The sequence below is a fragment of the Coptis chinensis genome, chromosome 7 (assembly GCF_015680905.1).
Source record: "Coptis chinensis isolate HL-2020 chromosome 7, ASM1568090v1, whole genome shotgun sequence".
In the NCBI taxonomy this organism is placed as follows: Eukaryota; Viridiplantae; Streptophyta; class Magnoliopsida; order Ranunculales; family Ranunculaceae; genus Coptis; species Coptis chinensis.
In genome coordinates, this window is record NC_141462.1 from 34,927,265 (window position 1) to 34,950,277 (window position 23,013).

The 23,013-nt window shown below is 34.8% G+C and overlaps 3 non-coding genes and 1 pseudogene across 3 annotated transcripts; all 4 read left to right on the forward strand.

Annotated features, from left to right (window-relative positions):
- Positions 1–11,858: 11,858 nt before the first annotated feature.
- LOC147487249 (small nucleolar RNA SNORD96 family) lies at positions 11,859–11,950 on the forward strand. The gene has a single exon (XR_015203331.1). It is a non-coding gene; the product is annotated as a small nucleolar RNA SNORD96 family (small nucleolar RNA).
- Positions 11,951–16,474: 4,524 nt separating this feature from the next.
- LOC147487250 (small nucleolar RNA SNORD96 family) lies at positions 16,475–16,564 on the forward strand. The gene has a single exon (XR_015203332.1). It is a non-coding gene; the product is annotated as a small nucleolar RNA SNORD96 family (small nucleolar RNA).
- A 167-nt stretch (positions 16,565–16,731) lies between these two features.
- LOC147487251 (small nucleolar RNA SNORD96 family) lies at positions 16,732–16,822 on the forward strand. Its single transcript, XR_015203333.1, has one exon. It is a non-coding gene; the product is annotated as a small nucleolar RNA SNORD96 family (small nucleolar RNA).
- Positions 16,823–17,471: 649 nt separating this feature from the next.
- LOC147487252 (phenylacetaldehyde reductase pseudogene) lies at positions 17,472–18,996 on the forward strand (annotated as a pseudogene).
- The last annotated feature ends 4,017 nt before the right edge of the window (positions 18,997–23,013 follow it).

Here is a 23,013-nt window from a genome sequence, read left to right on the forward strand (position 1 = left end):
GATAAGTTAACTGTTTTGATTGCACTAACAATTGCAAGATTTTTGCAATAAGAACGAAAAAAAAAATAGTCAGCCCTGCTTGTAACTTATTTAAACTCATAATCAACCAAACGTTCGAACCGAATGATTTATTCATAAAGGAAACGAATGCAATTCAAGGCACTATTACTAAAGACCATATCCAAATAGCTAGGGTCCAGTCAAAGAAATTGAAAAGGGTACTCATGTGTTTATCTCTAATTTCAAATCTGGATTTGGGTCACTTCCAAGAGAATTAAACCAGTACACTTCCATCGATGGTATGTCAATACGTATTAAAACCCAATGCCCGCTACGACAAATCAAGTATAATTGAATTAAATAAATTCTTACAAAAATAAAAATAAAAAATTATTTCATAACAATTCACTAGATCGAACTCGAATTTTAAGCTCCAATATATGACTAACCCACTCAAGAATTCTTACAACAACAAAGTTTTTTCTTCCCCTACTACCACTCTAGCAACCAATTTTTCTTTTTCTTTTTAATTAGATGGGTCAAGCTAGGTGATGACCAGATGGATACGTGTGTTAATATGTAGGCAAAACTAAAGTGTGACCAGCTCCTACTTACTCCAAGTAGGAGGTGACAACTCCATGTTCAAAGTAACCACACAATGTAATGGGGTCTCATGCATGCAACGAAATGGGCCAACGCCTAGTAGCTAGTCTTATTCTTGTATCTAATCTATCCTTAAATAAATAGATAGTAACACAAAAGAGCAATTGTTTAACTCAAAGAACCAATGATTGAGGTTCACTAAACAACAGGACACATGGTGCTACTATAAGTCGGATATGCAATATGCACTATGGCTATTTTTTGCATGCGCAATTCAGCTTATCATTAATTTACAAGGAGTTTCTTTATGCAACAGACCATACATTTACTACCAAATTTTTTGCATCAGCTTCTTATCTCTCTTTACAACGAGCAATAAGCTAAGCTATAAAAAATAGACTAGAATACTGTTAGGCAATCATTGTCGAATTGAAGAGAAGCTAGAGAGGAGGAAAATAAAGGGAAGGAGGAGAGAGTGGGGAAGAGATCAAAAAAGGGAAATCTATATATTATGCCTAAAATTAAATCTCATTAACACTAAACACCTAAAATTGAATCGAAATTCAAAAGAGAAAAAACATAATGCTACGGTTCAAAATTTCTTATCTACCTCATACACTATATACTCACAATAGTCGCAAGTTAATATCATTTACCAAAATCAGCAACTTAAACATGCATACAAATCATACATAACAAAACAAAACCCTCACCTCGAGCACATCAATGCAATGCGAAACCCTCATTTTCCTCACCCGTCTCATAACATCATCTTCTAACATCAACTCAATAGTCTCACGAAACACATTCAATTCTCAACTTTAGCAACTTCAATAATCCCACAAAAACTCAACACCCCAACACCATTTTTCTTCCTACAATCCACTACCAAGTTGCCAAAAATGGAACTATTCGCACTTAACACACCCGAATGTCTAGATTAATGGGTAAAACAACAATGTTGGCTACTACAATTCTCAAAAAAAAAATGAATGAGAAACAAACGGAAGAATCGAAGAGAGGAGAGAGAAAGAGAAATCAATATCATAAAGTAATGAAGGGAAGGGAGTAGGGGAGGAGGGAAGAGACTTTGTTGTGTCACTTTTAGGTAGAATCATCACAATCAGTTTTTAAGAACCGACACAACAAGCCTTGTTTTTGGTAGTTGACAGTTGGGTTTTGAAACCATTGATAATGACATGTTTTGGCTTATAACTACTAAAACAAAATCAGATTTCAAGTTTTAATTATTAATAAGGACAGACTTGACTTTATTATTTTTCACTCTTTCTAATTTTACCCTTCTATGCTTGGTATGCACAGACGTCTGTGCATACCAAAGGACCTGCACTGACACTTGTGCATACCATTTTATACCAAAGGTGGTACGCATTAACGTTTGTACATACCTAAAGTGGCATGATTTAATATATTTGTCAGTTCATCAAAAAAAAATAGTATGCACCGACACTTGTGCATACCGTGGTACTATTGTCTTTTTCAAATAAGAGTCAACTATTGTCCTTGACAACGTTTTTGAAATATGGGTGGTTTTTTGGGTTCATTATTTCGAATTTTTTTCTTTATCAATTTTGTCCCCTCAAACAAAATTGGTGCTTAATTAGTTGGGGAAGATGAACTCAAGGTTTAGGGCATAATTATCAATGAGTGGTGTGGGCCGTTGGATGTGAGTAATTTGATATTGACACGTGTTATGTACATTCTCTAGTTTAAATTGGATATTGCAAAACTAATATTTCATTTTGATAATTTTTCAACGAAAAGGGTATTCAAGACATTTCAATTGCCCTGGCCATGAGATAACGGTCAAAATGTGTTGACTGAGACAGTGAGTGAGTCTTTGGGGGGTGATAAGTGCTCAAAAAGTGCAATTCAACCTTCGATTATGCCTCTTGTTTAGCCATCTTAGTGGACTAATAGTGTTTGTAAGTTATGTTTTAAGATTCTATAGGTGAAAAAGAGAGTTTTGTAGAATACTAGAGAAAAATGGGTAAAATAGAGCAATTCGGAGCATTAAGGATCACATGGGAAGCCCGAGAACAATCATGGAGAAGGCCAAGGAATTGAAGCTATTAAAGATGCGACTTGGACCTATTTTAAAGCCTATTTGGAAGCCCAAGGCCAAAGGATTCGTTGCTTGGACCAAAGCCCACAAAAGAGGATAAAAGGATAGAGCAGAAGAGACAAAATAGGCTTACGCGTCTGGGATGCATGGATCGAGCGTCCAGACGCATTGATCAAGTCTGGGACACATGAATAGTGCATCCAGATGCATGAATCGACATTGTAGCTAATTCCTTCTCAGTTTTAAAGACGAAGTTGGACTCTGGAAGAAGTCTATTTGTATTAGGAAACAAATGACGGTTTGGAATGCTTCTAGAGCTCGTTGTAACCCCTATAAATAGAGGACATAAGTGCCTCATGTAATTTGCCAATTCACTTATAATCTTGTCTCCAAAACTTGAGGCAGAGAGAGATTAATAATAAAAGATCGGTTTTAACTAGCTGAGTCTTAATAAATTAGTCTTTCTAGTCTTATGTTCTTCGACTCTTCTTCTTCTCGTTCTTCGTGTTCTTCCTTCTATATGGAAGGCAAATCTTCTCCTTCAAGGGAGGAGATGAAGCCGGTGCTTAAGGTTTAATGATTCTTCTGGTTCATGGTGTTCTTCAACCAGGTTAGTTCTTTATGTTTTTAGTTATTAGTTTCATTGCCCAGACTAGGGGATGGAATTATAGATTAAGGTTTTTATTTATTGCAATTGAATATAATGCTAGAATAGAGTTTTATTTATTGTAATTGAATATTATACTATTATTCTCTACTTTTCTTCTAGTTGTGTAGTGTTTTAGAGTAAGGGAAGTATTCCTTGTTTTGCCTTAGAGGGTGATTCATTGAATAGTTGCCCAAGCTCACATAAAAGGAAAGAAGATACTAGTAACATGATCATAGGAATAACCTAAAGTTGAGTTAATTGTTTAACGATGTTTCACCCAAAGAGGGCATCGGCACTCGCTCGATTGCCCGATTGTAGTCTACTTGGAGAACAACATGAAGCAAAAGGTCATTGAATCAAAAGCATTGGTGGATTTGAATCTCTTGAATCTATCTCTCTTATATTCTCTCCCCATTTCCAATTCTTAGCTTTAGTATAAGTTTACTTAGTTTAGTTTAGTTTAGCATTAGAATCTACTATATCTATAATCATAGTTTTTAATCCCTCAAACCCCCTTTCCAGTCCTGTCCTTCATATAAACATACACTTAAAAGTGGAACGATACCCTACTCATCCTTTACTTATTGAGGGATAATTAGGTTTTGATACACTTCTATTTGTTCAACGACAATCATCCATCTACACACACAAAAGGAGTGAGTGTCAACTGGCGCCGCTGCCGGTTTAAGTTGTTTATGTTTAATGTTTTCTTTCAAGATTAGAACTTTGGATTTTGAGGTAATTTTAGCCGTATCATCCATCCTTTTAAGAAAGAAAGAAGCTTGAAGGACATCTTGAAGACAAGATCTACCATCCAGGTTAGTCGAATCTTCATTCTTTTTATTTCATTCTTAGTATAGTTGTATAATAGTTTAGTTTTATTGCTTTCTAGTATAATTGCATTTAGGATCTTTTCAACAATTGAAGTTGTAAGCCAACACAGCGAAACATCAAACTCTAGTGTTTCTTGTCTGAATCTTGACAAACGGACTATCGTCTGTGAGCCGTGGTACTTAAGCAATCCAAGTGATTCACCATAATCCTAGAAGAGACAGCTTTAGACAACGGGCGAGATACTAGCTGCAAAGCCCAACCAAGTTGAAGAAAAGTAGTTTTGCATATTAGTATAATTTAGAATAGTTGTATATTAGTTTAATTGCATTCAAGCATAGTAGGATAGTTTTTCGTCATTTTTGCATTTTCTAGTGTATGCCCCGTCGTCCATATCATCGTCCGGTAAGAACACAACAGTGGACAAGGTTTAACAACCAACTCACAAGAATACTAGACGAGATTAAAACAATGGCCGCAAGCAATGATGGAGGTGTTATGAACCTGAATAATCCTAAAGCTATCCCACCCATGCAAGCACAATAGAGGAAGAAGCTGAGCGATTTCTATTCGCCAATCATTGGAGACCCACCCAAAGATATTATTTTTTTCTAGAGAGGCGCGAAGCTAACCAGGTTTGAACTTAGAGCATCGGTAATCTCTATGTTTCCAAAGTTCAATGGTTTAGATAATGTTCAGCCTTATGTTCACATGAACAAATTTCTATCAGTCCTCAAAACATTCAAGAACCGTAATATCGGGGATGAAAGTATCAAGTTAATTCTTTTCCACTCTCACTCGAAGGTAGAGCATCCGAATGGTTAACCTTAACCGCATACCGATCAATTCAATAAACAACCGGAGAAGTTGAGAACAAAGTTTATGAACAAGTTCTACCCACCCCGTAGAGGCGGATGCCATGCAGAAGCCATCAACAATTTCAAAGGGAAGGTGGCTGAAGAATATCATCAAAGCTGAGAGAAATTCAATAATCTGCTAGTCTCATGTCCACATCATGGTTATGATAAGAGCACACTTGCTCATTTTTTCTATCGAGGACTCTCGATGATGAACAAGAAGATGATACAATCAATGCACAAAGGCAAGTTTACATCGATGGATGGAGAGGAAGCTTACAACTATCTCGAGAATTTAGCTGAAGAAACACAACAATGGACTACTAGCAACGAAGATGTCGCTAGCATGGAGGGGGAGCCAAAGTAATTTGGCTACCAAGCACATGAACAAGCAGATCAAGAACTGAAGTCTACATTGGCCAACCTGGCCACCAGCATTGAAGCTCTAAGTAAGAAATTCAACCAGTTCTCCATGAATCCCACCAAGATCAACAAGTCTCAAGCTAAATCTCTCCTAGTCATGCAAGCTAGCCAATACTGCGAAGTCTGTTCGGACACTTCTCATGCAACTCTAGAATGTCCTAGTTACTATCAACATGCATCAGTTGGAGAGTACAATATTAACTCATTTCAGAGGCCCAACCAAGGTAGTAATAACTTTTAAGGCAATTATTGGAGACAGAACGTTGGACCCCCAGGTTTTCAAGATCAAAGTTATATTCCACAGACAAGTCAAGCTTCACAGTTGGTTCCTCAACAACAATTATACTCTCAGCAGAATTCCAATACAAGTGGAGAGTTAGTGCCTGATCCTAGGAGAAATTATGCCGCACCTGTCAACCTGGAGAATGCTATTACTTTGCTATCACAGAAAAATCAGAAGTTTGAAAGTGTTCTAGAGATTCTTGCACAGTCTCAGCTCAATCTCCAACAATCTCAGGCAAGTCACTGTTCTAGAATGGAGTCTCTAGAGGCTAAGGTTGACCAACTCACTACTATTTTGTCTATAAAGAGACAAGCCACTCAACCTAGCTTATTGGAACCAATATTGAGGAGTGAAGATGTATGCCACATTGGGACAACTTCTAGTACTGATCACCTCCATGATCATGTCAGCTCAGTTACTACTTTCAGATCAGGATTGAAGATAGACAACAAGGTTGACTCATCTGCTCATGATGACATTGCTACAGAGCAATCAGTCAAGATTTCAAATGAAGTTCAAAAGGAAGTGGGAGAAATCCTTTCAACTCCTATTTATCAAGATAACCAAGACAAGATATGCAAAAATGCCAAAGAGGAAGAAGAGCAGACACATGTTGATGTATTTGTACCGAAGGAACCTTTTCCTATGTTTTTTGCTCAAAGCAAAAAAGACAAGCAATTTTTAGAGATGAAGGAGGCATTTGAGAAAGATAACATCAATATCCCCTTTCTCAAAGCGATCAAGCAGTTGCCATCATATGCCAAATTCTTGAAGGATCCATGCAACATAAAAGAAAGTACTCATGTTCCAAAGCGAGCATTTCTAGTTTGGACAAACAACATCCGTTATCCATCGCCAAGCTCGGTCAAGCTCAAAGATCCGGGAAGTCCTACAATATCATGCAAGATAGGAGAAAAATTCACAGGTAATGCTCTTTTAGACCTTGGTGCTAGTGTTAATCTCTTGCCATATCATGTGTACCAAGCGTTGGGCCTGGAGAACCTAAAGCCTACAAAAGTCAAATTGAAGTTGGCTGACCGTTCTACAAAGATTCCCAGAGGCATAGTTCAGGATGTTCTTGTTCAAGTAGCCGATTTCTACTATCCAGTGGATTTCATTGTGATAGACACCCAGGAGACCTTTGATAAAATTCCAATCATTCTAGGCCGACCTTTCCTCGCTACCGCAAAAGCTTTGATAAATTGTCACAATGGTGAAATGAAGATCAACTTTGGTAAGATGTCCATGGACATAAATATCTTTCACCTGTTGCATAAGGATTGTGATGACGCTGAAGGTGAAGAGGTGTACTTCCTTGATAGCATGATACAAGAATCCTTCCATTCGAAGATACAATTGAGAGTGCTCAATCTACAGAAAACTGTGATGAACCTGAGAACCCCACCACGGAGGCCCTGCTAGCCATGTTCTTGGAATCTCGGCAGAAAATTCAGAATTTAAGTGAGCAGAATGGAAAATTGACAGAGAGAGTATCATATCTTGATAAGATGAACTCTACATTTAAGGATGAACAACAGACTTCTACCCAGAAAAATCAGTTGCTAGAGAATCAGCTTAAAGAAGTTTTGGAAAAACAACAAAATCTAGAAACTAAAATGAGTCTTCTGAAGCAGAAAGTGAACCATATTGATAAGAAGAATTGCACTGCTGAAGCTTCTTCTACACCATCATTGTCTGAACGAGAGAAGTATGTGAATCAGTCTACCGCCCACCTTAAGCGCAGTCAGCCAGTCATCCATTATCATTACTGTGGTGGTAAATGGCACATCAGATACTATTATCCTGTTAGAAAGAAAGATTTTTGTCAATCTTCTACACAGAGGAACCACAAGGCCTATCACACAATCATCAGACCTGAAATAGTTCAAGGTAGAGAAGCAACTTCACCAGCAATCTTTCCAGCATATCAAGGAGTATTTTTGACAACCCACAAGGTGAGACCTCCTCGTCCTCCAAACATTCGTCAGATTTGGGTAAGAAAATCTGATCTCCTCACTCCAAATTGATAATACATTACATCTTGGGGATCTAACGTAAAAAGACCTAAAAATTCGGCATCAATGGTAATATCCTACCTTTTTCTCATCCATTTCATTTACTTCTTTATACATTGAGGTCAATGCATGCATAATTAAGGGGAGGGTGTACTTGAGAAATGAATTTTGAAAATTAGTTTTCAAAAACTAAAATATTTTTTTTTCTATATCAGCAGCATGAGAAAAATGAATTTTAATGATGAGTCTGGGATATAGATTATATACTGCTTAGTGTTGAGTTTGATAGATAGTTGATATTATTGATTTCATTACCGCTTAGACTATTTATTATGCTCGGACATAGTTTTTGTTAATAGAATTCTTTATCAAGGCACCACCATAGTACTTGGTCAGTTTTGTATACTTTTGCTAGAAGAGAGATTTAAACCCTTAGTAAACTGGAAGTAGAATTTTTAGACTTAACCCGTAAGACTTGAGCTTTATACCCATTCTTTGGAGAGTTCTTACAAAAAATCCGAATCTTAGTGACTCAACATCTTTCAGTTCTTTATGTCGTTGTAATATAGTCTCATTATTTGTTGATTTGGTTAATCACGAAGTGACATCAACTGGGGAGATAGCCATTAGGTCTTGTAGTCTATTCAAAACAGAGTATCATACTGATAAGTCAAGTAGTGAACCCATTCAGCCTTTATCCCACCTAGTAGGACCATCATATTAAACCCTTTTGAGCCTTACAATAAGTCATTTTCTTCCAAAACCCTTTATCCTTTACCCAACTCCAGACAAGGAGTACAGCCAAAATCTTTATCAACCATACCCATATGTTTCTGAGAATATGAGGGGCACAAGGAGGAAGAAAGACCACAAAAGGAAGATTACAAGGAAATGTCAGAGAGATACAATGAAGACCATCATTATGTTCAAAGTGAAAGAAGCTAGTGGAAAACAAGCATATCTAGTACTAATCAAGGATATACCACTACTCTTCAAAAAAAAAAAAAAAAAAAAAAAAAAAAAAAAAAAAATTGAATAGAATGGATGGAAAAGCTAAGACAAAGGAAGAATTTTCTCTGCAATACAGAATTTGAAGAAATCTTCCAAAGAAAGAAGCAAAACCCTTAGTGTTTTTCAGAAACAACCTTATAATCCTTTTTACCTTTTCTTCATAAACCAATACCCAAGCCAAGTTACAACCCATGACTTATCACTACAATATGGTACGAAGTCTAGAATAGGTGAGAGGATGCTAAAGTGAAGGACCCGACACTTCATATGTGATTGACATTCTTTCCATGAGACTACTTTCATTCAGAAGTCTGTTTTTCAAGGTAGTATGTGGGATGTTCGTATGCATTATTCTTTTCCCCACATACATGAGGTAAAATAATATACCATCTTCTGAGAAATTCTTTGTTGAGAGTATGACCGGTGAGGATTGAAAGTCGAGATTATCTATCTAAAGGTAAACTAGGGATTCCGTTTCTTGGATAGGAGAGTATAAGAGATTGACTAAGTACAAACATAAGCCTTGATTGAGAATTTTGTCAATTTTTACTATCTCCCATCATAATCTATGAGTCTTTGCAGCAATGCAGTTAGCAATGAATACCGTTTGTTGGAGTAAGCACTAAGTGGGTAAGGAATTTCTCTCTCTGAAAAATACTATCATTCTTGAACATGCTATTGATTGATTTTGTGGGTATATCACCTGAAAACCCTCACGAGACTATAACTCGTCTTTTTTGGGGAACTTAAAGGTTTAAAGCCTTGTTACATATGGTAAATGCAATCGCGATGCCTGCGAAAGTGAGTTAGGATTTTATTTTTGTTATTAGGATGTTATTTTGATCACTTATCTATTTTTTTTTATCTTATTTGCTAATAGACTAGCAAAAGGCTAGTTGGGAGTTGTGATAAGTGCTCAAAAAGTGCAATTCAACCCTCGATTATGCCTCTTGTTTAGTCATCTTAGTGGACTAATAGTGTTTGTAGGTTATGTTTTAAGATTCTACAGGTGAAAAAAAGAGTTTTGTAGAATATTAGAGAAAAATGGGTAAAATAGAGCAATTCGGAGCATTAAGGATCACATGGGAAGCCCGAGAACAATCATGGAGAAGGCCAAGGAATTGAAGCTATTAAAGATGCGACTTGGACCTATTTTAAAGCCTATTTGGAAGCCCTAGGCCAAAGGATTCGTTGCTTGGACCAAATCCCACAAAAGAGGATAAAAAGATAGAGCAGAAGAGACAAAATAGGCTTACACGTCTGGGACGCATGGATCGAGCGTCCAGACACATTAATCAAGTCTGGGATGCATGAATAGTGCATCCAGATGCATGAATCGACACTATAGCCAATTCCTTCTCAGTTTTAAAGACAAAGTTGGACTCTGGAAGAAGTCTATTTGTATTAGGAAACAAATGACGGTTTGGAATGCTTCTAGAGCTTATTGTAACCCCTATAAATAGAGGACCTAAGTGCCTCATGTAATTTGCCAATTCACTTATAATCTTGTCTCCAAAACTTGAGGCAGAGAGAGATTAATAATAAAAGATCGGTTTTAACTAGTTGAGTCTTAATAAATTAGTCTTTCTAGTCTTATGTTCTTCGACTCTTTTTCTTCTCGTTCTTCGTGTTCTTCCTTCTATATGGAAGGCTAATCTTCTCCTTCAAGGGAGGAGATGAAGCCGGTGCTTAAGGTTTAATGATTCTTCTGGTTCATGGTGTTCTTCAATCAGGTTAGTTCTTTATGTTTTTAGTTATTAGTTCTATTGCCCAGACCAGGGGATGGAAGTATAGATTAAGGTTTTTATTTATTGCAATTGAATATAATGCTAGAATAGAGTTTTATTTATTGTAATTGAATATTATACTATTATTCTCTACTTTTCTTCTAGTTGTGTAGTGTTTTAGAGTAAGGGAAGTATTCCTTGTGTTTGCCTTAGAGGGTGATTCATTGAATAGCTGCCCAAGCTCACATAAAAGGAAAGAAGATACTAGTAACATGATCATAGGAACAACCTGAAGTAGAGTTAATTGTTTAACGATGTTTCACCCAAAGAGGGCATCGGCACTCACTCGATTGCCCGATTGTAATCTACTTGGAGAACAACATGAAGCAAAAGATCATTAAATCAAAAGCATTGGTGGATTTGAATCTCTTGAATCTATCTCTCTTATATTCTCTCCCTATTTCCAATTCTTAGCTTTAGTATAAGTTTACTTAGTTTAGTTTAGTTTAGCATTAGAATCTACTATATCTATAATCATAGTTTTTAATCCCTCAAACCCCCTTTCCAGTCATGTCCTTCATATAAACATACACTTAAAAGTGGAACGATACCCTACTCATCCTTTACTTATTGAGGGATAATTAGGTTTTGATACGTTTCTATTTGTTCAATGACAATCATCCATCTACACACACAAAAGGAGTAAGTGTCGTGGGCTTCAATGACAATCATCCATCTACACACACAAAAAAGGAGTAAGTGTCAGAGAGAAAGGAATTAAGATTCAGAAACTAGTCCTCAACATATATGTTGGTCAATCTGGTGATCACTAGAGCCGTTAGGGTAACTCTATAAACCCACTTTTACACACTACTAATTTCATATCTTCACATCTTCATTGAACCTAACCCCATTTTATTTTTTTTTGGGTGTTAAACAATTGATAGTTTTGGTTTTGATGATTGTTTTGTGATAGGTATCTAGTTTTAAGAAATGGGTATTGACTTTTTTTTTTTTTTTTTTGGTATTGTCTATATCTCTACTGGTTATTGTTTTGCTTAAAAAATGGGTTTGTATTAAGCTTTTGCTGTCTTCCGAACTCTATAGCTTTATTAGTGTTTCTGCTATGTTCTAAAGACAAATTCGCTTCATTTACCTTATTCCTCCCCTTTCCAAATCACTTTATTGTTTTTTGGTTCACACTGAATTCAGTGATTTTTCATATTCTTACATTTTCTTTTGTGTCGTATTCATGTTCCACTATTTCGACATTGTAATGTAGGGTTTGAGGCAATGTATTTGCACTAATTATTTCCATATCTTATTGATTGATTAACAAGGACAAGCTAGCAACTCATAGTTTAATGATTTGTGTGCCTATGAGGAAATAAGATAAAAAATAACACCATCTGTCGGGACTGATAGGATTTAAATCCATGTTGATTTTTTTGCAATTCTGAGGCACTTGTAATGAAATTAAACTAGTATTTGCCTTTTTTTAGTTATGTAATTGATCGAGTGCAAATGATTGGTTAATGCCAATATCGTTGTAAATGGCACTTAAAATCAATAATTTCATTTCATACTTAATATTTAATAAATATTATAGTGCTAAGTAGGGTCGTATCCCCAGAGACTACTTTAATTTCTACTCTATTTAAAATGACTTATCAACTAGAACAATAAATTAATATTTCTTTGTAGTAAAATTTCTAATTAATGAAAACAAACTATAAAAATAATTGAGACTTAAACAATTATAACTAAAGACAAGGATTTCAAGGTTTCATCTATATAATTTATGCACAATTTTCTCGATTTAATTTATTTTATATAACTCAAATTAAACTATGGCTAGATGCATTTAATTCGGAAAATCTATATTTAGAAATAAATATTAATGTAAAATGTAAACTTTAATTCTTCACCTTTTTAACATTCATTAAATTTAATTTAACTATTGCATGGCAAAATAAATACCACTACTAAAAAAAAGACTTGTAATGACGGCTAAAAGCTGTCATGAAACAGGTTTAATGACATTTTTACGTTAAAGAAGCAACCGTCATTATAGAGCCCGTCATAAAAGTTTACAAAAACCGTCATTAAACTTATGATGGTTTTCGTAAAGCCGTTATGCACTTCAAAGATTTTATGTCAAAAATATGGCTAAAACCGTCATAATAGACAAAAATAATATTGACTTTTACATGGTACCCGTCATTAATTTTAGTACAACCGTCATGATTTTCAGTAAAAACTTTCAAGAACCCTATTAATTTGTGATGGTTTTGGAAAAACCGTCATAAAAATATACATTTTCAGGAAAAAAAAATATTTCAAAAAAAATTATACCCATAAAATTGCATAAATCATTTAGCATGTATACAATCAAACTCCACTGCAAAGTGCAAACAACATAACATAATCACACACAAACTAGCCATTTCTTGATCTAGTTTATAATCCATTCACAAAACATAGTCCATTACATTTAACCATTTCAAAAATTTACATACATTTAACCAAAAATACCCACAAAATGTCTCTAACAAGAACGGTTTGCATGATTTGACTTTCTTTCATCCATCCTTGTTCAAACTTAACCTGCAAAAAATTGAAGTTGAAAAAAATAAGAAGAGCCTATCATTCATAGAAAACGACGAAAGGAAAAAAACATGACTTCTGACGAGACGAAATAAGTGATAACACTAACTCAAAAGGATTACAGAAAAAAGTGTACTTGCAAACATTCAAAATAGCTGAGAAGGTGACAACATTAGGTTTTATATTAAGTTCAGGCATTTTGTGGACAAATCCCCAGATCCACAATAGCTCCAGAGATTCTCCTTTTGCTTCTTCCTTCAAAGGATGCGCTTTTTCAGAGACTAACTGGTCAAACACATAACCCTGTCGCCATTGCTCTCCTTTCCTTCATTAGCAACTTGGAGAGCCATACAAACAGATGATTCATTCATTTTCATTCATTTAATAGTGAATTATCTTAACGGTACCTACCATAGTATTTAACTCTTGAACCATTAAACACAAATAGAGAATCAAATTAACCTTGAAAACTACGGGAAAGTCAAAATTTTATAGCAAAACTAACTCAAAACTTGAATAAGAATGTCATACAAATAAAAATTTACAGCAAGATAATAAATAAAATTGAGTACTTAAGAACTATATAACTAAAATTGAGTGGCTTAAGCACCTTACGAAACCCACTTTCACAACAAGATACATAAACAACAGTACACAACACACTGTTTCCTATTAATGATTCTAATCTAGATATAAACTCACACATAATAATAAAGAGAATCAGAATACAAACACAGCCGCCACCTTGCCCAGTGATTGACATATTCACTATTGTCATGACTAAGCCAACTGAGTTTGCCCTTACCCATTTATTACACCCTCAAAGTCTCAAACCCTAATAATTTGTAACACATCAATCAAACTATTGCTCACATTCGACAAACATTTTATTATATAATAACCACATTCCAAAAATTATAATGAATTTGAAATCCCCATTCAAGCAAAGATGTAGTTCATATCCAAAAACTATTAAGTTAACCAAAATGTACACAAATAAACGACCAACATCTACATAAAACAGTAGAACAGGAAAGAAATGACATTTACCACTGACCTCTAGAAACAAATAACCAGCTTGAAGTTTGGCCATGTTGGCATTTCGAGGAACACCTGTCTTGAAAGCTTTCCAACACAAACAACACCCAAAAAGCCAAACTTGAATATTTTAACACAAAATCTCGTATAGGGAAATAAAAGGTGTGTGAAACTGTACCGGCCGGTCTTCTGGATTGGCGACACATTTGCAGATAGAACTGCTTGGTGAACGAATTGAAACTTTTGAAGCTCTGAAACAACAGAAGAAAACATATAAGAGATAAAATTAGTTAGGGTTTGGAGAATGGCGGATGATGAAAAATGGTTTGGAGAATGGCGGATGGATGGGAGATGAAACTGTTAGGGCGGCGCACCAAGAATGACGTGAATTCGGTTTGAAATTTAAAGAGGATAAGGGAGAGGTTGGGTGTTCGACATTTCGAAATTTCATTGGTTTTCTTACGATATATATTCGTCATTTTGCATAAATGAACGAGGAGTTGCCACTTTTTCAGTTTTTGACGCTTCAGTTAGCCAAGTGCCAATATTTACTTTTGAGTCTGGACGGTTCACTTATTCTGGACGGTTTTTTTTTTTTTTTTTTTTAAGTCTTGACGGTTCAATTGAGGTCAACAACTTGTGCTAAAAATTGTGAAAGGTGTTGACCGGTTTATTATTATTTTAACTTGACTAGTTTAGGAAATCTGTCACAAAATTATTATATTTTCTTGACGCTTGTATTATACACGATATAATGTTACAACAGCCGTCATAAAATCATCATATTTTCTTGACGCTTGTGTTATATATGACATAATGTTACAACAGCCGTCATAAAACCATCATATTTTCTTGACGTTTGTGTTATACACGACATAATGTTGCAACAGCCGTCATAATTTTTTTTCCAAAATACCTATCTTGACGGTTTTCAATAAAGCCGTCAATATATATGAAAAACATGCGTCATAATATGTCTTTTTTTTAGTAGTGTACACACTATCAAAAGAGTAATCCTAAGTATAATATGTCAAACTATGTACACATAATGAAATATATTAATTAAGTATTTAAAACTAAAGGTGTACTCCCGTAATTGGAACTAAAATTATTTGACATGCAAAACAATAATGAATGAAGCTAAGAAAAATTGTGCAATCCTTATATTGACTACGTACATCTTGAAATCCTAGAAAAGAAATTAAGTTAAAAGACATGTAGAATAAAAAAAAGTTATATAAATTTTATTTATAATGAAATAACTTACGTAAACTTCTTCTTCTACAATGAACTACTTTATTAATCTAAAACTTTGATCTCTACTAATAAATCTAAGAAAATGAATCTAAGAATGAACTAAAGAATTCATTGCCTCATGCACTCCTCTCCAAATTAAAGACCTTTATTTATATGCTTACAATGTGATCACAATAAGAAAATTTCCCTCTTAAAACAAATTGAAATGGTAACAAAATATATACTTAGATACCAAGCAAAATATTCTCTTGCATAAAATATTGTAGAAACTTTCTAATCCCGACTTGTCCTTGATCTTCAATTTGAATTGTTTCCTCCATTAAATATTTTCTCCAATAATATCATGGTGTTTATGGAATGGGGAATATTGAGAATTAATAATAATGGAAAGGAAAGAAAATATTTAGGTGGGGAAGATTTTTGCATGAAAATGGAAGGAAAAATATGTATGGTTTGCGGCTAAGATTTGCATGATTTGGTGGTAATGATTGATAGGAAACAAGGAAAGTTAACTTGGGAAATAATATAAAGCTAGATATGATTTTGTGAATAGGAATTGGTGTCAATTAAAGATACCAAGAATATTTTCAAACAATATCTGATCCAATATTCTTGATCACAACCGCACTAAGTCACTTAATAATTTGGGTCGTCCATTCTAATGTTTGGACTTGGGCCTACAATTCCAAATAAACTTAATCAAATATATATATATATATATATATATATATATATATATATATATATATATATATATATATATATATATATATATCAATGTCACATTAGCTAGAGTGACACAATAAATTGCACACAAAACATGCAAATATATTGTTGGACTCATGAAAACGAGTAATTCACAATGAAATAATAAAAAAGCATTATTTTACGTGAATATGGGGAAATTAGAAATAGAAGAAGATTGATAAGGCCTCGAAATAATATATAAAAATAGGCATATTTGGGCACTTATCAGTAATGTTTGTGTTTATGTACTTCTATGTGCTATATGAATCTGATTGTGGCTATGTTGGTTTCAAATTAAGTTATTTCTTTAGCAATTCACTATGTTGAAGTGCATGTTTGAGTGCCTATGAGGATATCAGATATAAAGAACACCATCTTTTAGGACTGATTGGCTGTAATGCCTTGCTGATATTCTACAATTCTAAGGCTGTATACCAGTAAAAATAATTGGGTTTCTTAAGTTGAGGTTTATTTTAGTTTATACTCTGAGGCTTTATAATTTAATTTTTTTCCTTTATATTGAGAGGATTTATAGGCTTCATTTAATTAGTCATGTGCCATTCTTGTTATGCTTTTGCATTATAGAACTCAGCTCAAGTGCCCATGAAGAAATCTTATGTAAAAACACCATCTTTCGGGACTGATTATTGGTTATATGTCTTATCAATATTCTACAATTTCGAGGCTTATATTTAAAAAGATATTGTTTGAGTTGAGTTCTCTAGATTCCAAACATCTTCTTTGCCATTAGTATATTTCTTTTGGGGTCAATTGATTAGTTTTGTGATAGGAGGATTTCATGGACTTGTCAATGTCGGTGTGACGATTGGTCGTATTGTTCTTGTGCACAATGTACAACTCCTTGTCCCTACCTGTATACTGTGGAAAAGCTGCAAAGAAGCTTCTTGTTTGGATCTAGATATATCATTTTCATTTCAAGCAATGATATCATTTTAAACCTTGCAATATTTAGTCCATTATCACTCACCTAATTCTGATAAGCTAATTTTTTAGGCCCTTTGAATCTGGTATATTTCATGTTATTTTTTCTCGACTTGTATAGGTTTTAGTGCTTTTGAGTTGATGAATACAATTTAATGGAATCGAGAAAGCAAACTCACCCTGTCCTTAAACCGATTGCAAATGTTAAGTTTGTGTTGGATGTCTTGTTTTACATGGTAGACATGCTTATTAGATTTGAATGTGTTTCTTTGGTTCTCAGCTTTCAAATGGTAAGGGAAGCTATTTTGTATTCCTTGTCATTTGAGATGGTTGCAAAAGCTATGGAGTGATTTTCTTCTTACGCGTTTTCTTCGTTATGTGTATTATTTGTTTCCATGGTACAAGCTGAACTGATTGAACCTGCGGTGAAGGGAACACTTAATGTTCTTAGTTCTGCTTGTGCAAAAACACGTTCTGTTAAGAGGGTGATTGTGACATCTTCCCTATGGCTTCAGTATAGTGCAACAAAAAACCTAAAACTCTATAAGTTACATTTGATGAAACGTGGTTTTCTGATCAAGAGTTCTATAAGGAGTCAAAGGTACATTTTTCATTTGCATGTTCCTGTTTATCATGACATATATGAAACTCTCTCTCTCTCTCTCTCTCTCTCTCTCTCTCTCTCTCTCTCTCTCTCTCTCTCTCTCTCTCTCTCTCTCTCTCTCTCTCTCTCTCTCTCTCTCTCTATATATATATATATAGGCCCGATCTTAGAAGTACATACTTATTTTAAGTTAAAATAAGTACGTAAGTAAAACTTCACTTAGAAAATGAATTCAAATCTAATTTTTTGTGGATATCATCCACTCACCATAAACATCATCTCTACAAAATTTCAACTCATTTGGAAATCTCTAATCTAGACAAAAGATGATTGCAAAAATACTATTTTCTAGACCGTTAGATTTCTTTTTAAAGATGACAACAATTTTTAGCTAGGTTAGAGGTTTCCAAATGAGCTCACATTTTGTAGAGATGATATTTATGGTATGTAGGTAATACCCACAAAAAGCTAGAGTTGAATTCATTTTCTAGGTGATGTTTTACTTACGTATTTATTTTAACTTTAAAATAAGTATGTACTTCTAAGATCTAGCCTATATATATATATATTTTATTTTATTTTTAAATTTACAACTTGCTAGTTGTGTAAACTTACCACAATACTTCTTTATCACTTTGAACGTGTGATAAAGAACAAGCCACTACAAAATGCTTTGGGGGCATCAATGATACGGTAATTTGTCCATAACTGTCACCAAATTCTGTTTCAAGTAAATATTGACATAATACAGGGTCAGTGAAGAGCAAAGAAAATACTAATCCCTATTAATTTTACTAAGCAGTTTTGGTACACGTTCTCGAAGACTTTAGCTGAAGAGGCTGCCTGGAAATTTGCAAAAAAACATGGCATTGACATGGTTACCATACATCCATCAGTGATGATTGGTTCTCTTTTACAGCCAACACTTAATCAAAGCACTTCGATGATTCTAAACTTGATAAATGGTATGGTTAATATTTTTTGCAGCCGTGGTTAGTTTTTTTTATCTTTCTATCAAAAAACATTTTACTGTCTGAATCTGAGAAATTAAAGAAGGGTTTCTCATGACCAGTGAGTTTTTTATATTCAATATTGGGTTCTTTAATAGTTCAATATTCAATGCATGCAAAGAAACATATGATCCCAACTTGACTTTTGGATGGGTTAATGTTAGAGATGTTGTCAATTCACATATTCTTGCATTTGAGGTTCCTTCAGCACATGGAAGGTACTGTGTAGTTGACAAAGTTGCTCACTATTCAGAGATTGTGAAGATTCTACAAGCTAGAGTTTTACTCTTTTATTCAACTTCTTGAAAAGTAAGTCTCTATTTCCTAAAGAAAGTGTGTTTGCATTTCTTAGTACAGTTGGAACTGAACTGAAATATGCTGCGATTTTATCAACCCGGCCGTTTCACAGATGCTATGCATTGAACAAAATTATTTACTATATTCATGGTTTTAAATCCTCTATCTCATAAATTTCTCAAGTGTGTTGATAGCAAGCCTTTTGAACCAACCTATATTGTCTCCAAAGAAAAGACAAAGAGCTTGGGAATTGTCTTTACTCCTTTAGAAGTCACTCTCAAAGACATTGTTGAAAGTTTAAAAGAGAAGATGAGGCTATCAAATCACAAATGTTCCAAATAAGTAGTCTATTGCTACAGAGCTACGGAATTAGATAACTGCCAAAACCATGTTCCCTCCCTTGTCTAATTCAAGTGTTTTTAGGTTTACTTTGTTGTTTCAACTTGAAATAATGAAATTTTGCTTTCACAAAGTGTTTATTATCGGTGATCGATTTCATTTATCGGTATAATATGTCATGAACTATATGTTTATGTAATACTATTTTTGTATCACTTTGATCATTGAGAAAATTATTTGCCATATTGCATTAGAGAGAAGTGATTCATCCATGGTTCACCCTCGAGCCAATTAAGCACTGCATCTATGATTACCATTTACAAAAAGTTTATGCAGCTGACATGCAAAAGAAGACAGTGCATACCAGACTTGTCATGCAAAGTAGTCAGTCAATATTAGGCTTGTTATTCGATCCTAGTTAATAGTTATAGAGTTGAAGCTTCACTATGCTCAGGCTTGGCTCGCTACTAACAAGCATGAAAATATGTTAAGGCTAGACTCTTACACTATGTGAACAATATATCCCCGACAAAGCCATGAAGGTGTGAATTGAAGCTCTAAGCCCCGAGTAGCTCAATCATTTTACACTGCCAAAAAATTACCAAGCCGGACAAGCTGAGCTTAGGTTTATTTAAGCTAGGTTTGTTTTATTATTGATTTTTAAAATATGTTCAAGTTTGGCTCGTTTGCTAAATGAGTGAGCTTGAGGCCTTGAGAAATGCCTAGTGGTCGGGCAACACTGTGTGGTAGGACACACCACGTCAGGAAAAAAAATTAAAAATAAATAGAATTGAGCTAAGTAATAAAAGGAGTCAAGCTAGCTCGGCTCAAATCACACTCATAGTTAAATGCCTGAATAAATTCATTTTTATTCAATCTATTTCTTCAACTAGTTTGGGCCGTCCGGTTCTTAAGCAGACTATCCGCTTACGGACATGAGAGAGAAACGAGCCAGATCAGTAATTTTTTTATGCTTTGTAGGTCCCTCCAAGTCAAACACAAATAAGGAAAAAAGATAAAAAGAAAAAAAAAATAACGGAACAACAAAATCTAGTTAATAAAAAATGGGATTTACAATCTTTTCCAACACACTTCAACAAGTCATCCCCAACTTTTTTGCCCAAACGGTTTTTCCCAAAAAAAAAATTTTGCTTTCATTTTGAACGAGCACTTGTCTCCCTTTGGTGCAATCTCTACTGGCAGACTTAATATCTCAAATGGAAAAGGAAGAATTCGAATTACAGAGTGAAAGTATTGGTGGAGAAAATATTGAGGTTTATATTCCTCAAGTATCATGTAGTGTCAAGCCGAAAAAAAGGTCAAGTTTTTGAGACACTAGTTGATTCTAAATGTTTTTACAATACTTACGTGAAAGAAGCTGGATTTAGTGTTCGGAGTTGGTTGGAGAGGAAGAAAGATGACGAGATCATAAGAAAGGAGTACGTATGTTACAAACAAGGAAAATGTTCACTAATAGTAGACATTTACACGAAAAGGCATCGAGGCAACTCAAAAGAAGATTGTAGAGCAAAAATCGCACTACGAAAGTTAGCGTCTGGTGCTTTCATGGTTAGTGTTTTCGTTGAAGGGCATAGCCACTCATTGGCAACCACGAAGAGTTCACCTTCTACGATCTCATCGTGGAGTTTCTGATGCCCAAAGATGCTTAAGTCAACAGCTTAGCATGGTAAATATTCTGCCACATCAACAGTTCAGTCTTCTTGGAGTGCAGTCAGGGGGAACTGAGCATATTAGTTTTATAGAAAGAGACTTAAATAACCTTCGTAGGGATGAGCGTAATGAGATGAAGGGGCAAGATGGAGACATGTTTCACGAGTACTTAAAACTTGAACAAGGTAAAAATCCTTCATTCACTTTTAAGATGGAGTAAGATGATGAAAAAAGAATTACACATTGCTTTTGGGCCGACGCGGCGTCTAGACGAGCTTACAAGTTTTATGGTGATGTAGTCATCTTTGACACTACGTACAACACCAATTGATACGGATTAATTCTGGCACCTTTATTTGGAGTTAACAATCAATGTATACATATCAATGTATGAAATCCGGTCAGGATGGGTGCCCGCGCACATGTGAACCATATTTTCTCAGCTGGTATGTCAAGTAGCCAACGAGCAGAAAGTGCCCACGCATTCTTCAAGAGGTATGTTAACAAAGAGAATTCATTGGTAAATTTTATGATTCAATATGGTAGGGGACTTGTGCACCAGCGTAATAAAGAGTTGATGATTGATCACAAAGATATGATTGAGAAACATAAAATGAAAATGTTGCACCATTTCTTGGTACACATGGTTGGAGTTTATACATTTGAGTTGTTTTTTATATTTCAAGAAGAGTTGTGTATGAGCTTCAACTACAAATTTGAGCTTATTGGTGAAAATGACGACTGTCATCTTTATAAAGTTCAAAATAAAATGGTGGAGAAGTCTAGAGTTCGGGAAATTCTTTATCAGAAAAGTTTAGATTTGGCTTCATGCATTTGCAAAAAAATTGAGAGTTTGGGGATCCCTTGTAGACATATTTTGGCTTATTTGAATAAGATGCATGACTTTAATAAATTGTCGGATCAGTATATTTTAAAGCGATGGTGTAAAACTGCAAAATCAAGGATAGTTATAGATGATGGTGGAATGGAGATCACAGATGATAAATCATATCTAATGAAGCGGAGTGAATTGATTCAAATGTATGCACTTGTAGTTAGCAGGGCCCTTGGAAGTAAAGAAGCAACAAAAGTGTATACCGATGCTTTGGAGAGTGCACTTGTAGAAATTAATAAGTTGGTGATTGGTTGTGGTACGAGTAGTCAAACGAGTAGTCAAATGTTTGGTTGTGGTACAAGTGTAGGAGGTTCGAGAAAAAAGGGTTCTAATATGGAAAATAGTTTTTATGAACCGAATCATGTGAGGCCAAAAGGATGTGGAAAAAGGCTTAAGGGATTAAAGGAAAAAGCACTCAGAAAGGTGCAAAAATATCATGGCAGAAAATATAGTGGATGTGGTCAGGTTGGACAACATGATAAAAGAATTTGTCCAAAACTTATAAATCTGTAAGAAATTCTCTTTTATCATTCCATTTTTATATTCCTGATAAAAAATTCAAATATTCATTGTTATGTTAATTTTGTTGCAGTGAACAACCTTTCATGCACGATGACGACACAACTCAAAATTGTAGCACAGATGACGAAAGTTATTCTTCTTTAGGTAGAATCTCTCTCTCTCTCTCTCTCTCATTTCACATCTGTTATTTTTCTATTTGCAGGTAATGGCAATCGACTTGGCTATGGCTCTACATCATATAATGCTAATACAAAATATGAATTAGCATCTCAATGGAGCACTCCAAGTGTTGGTGGCAGCGTGGCTGTTGGTAGTCGTGGCTATGGTGGTTATAGTGGAATTGATGGCTCTTATGCCTGCCCTAGGAGCTATGGTGTTGTAGGAGAGCAAGATGTTAGTACTCGTAATAGTAACAGTATTGGTGAGGGTGGAGAGCAACATGGGTCAAGTGTTGGTCACATGGGAAACGACTATGATGCTAACTATGGCTATAGAAATACATATAATTAGCTGTTTAGTCCATAATCTCACGCTCGATATGCGTTTTGGACAAGATTATAGCAGAGTTATGATGGGTTAAATTGCTTTTGGATGCCATT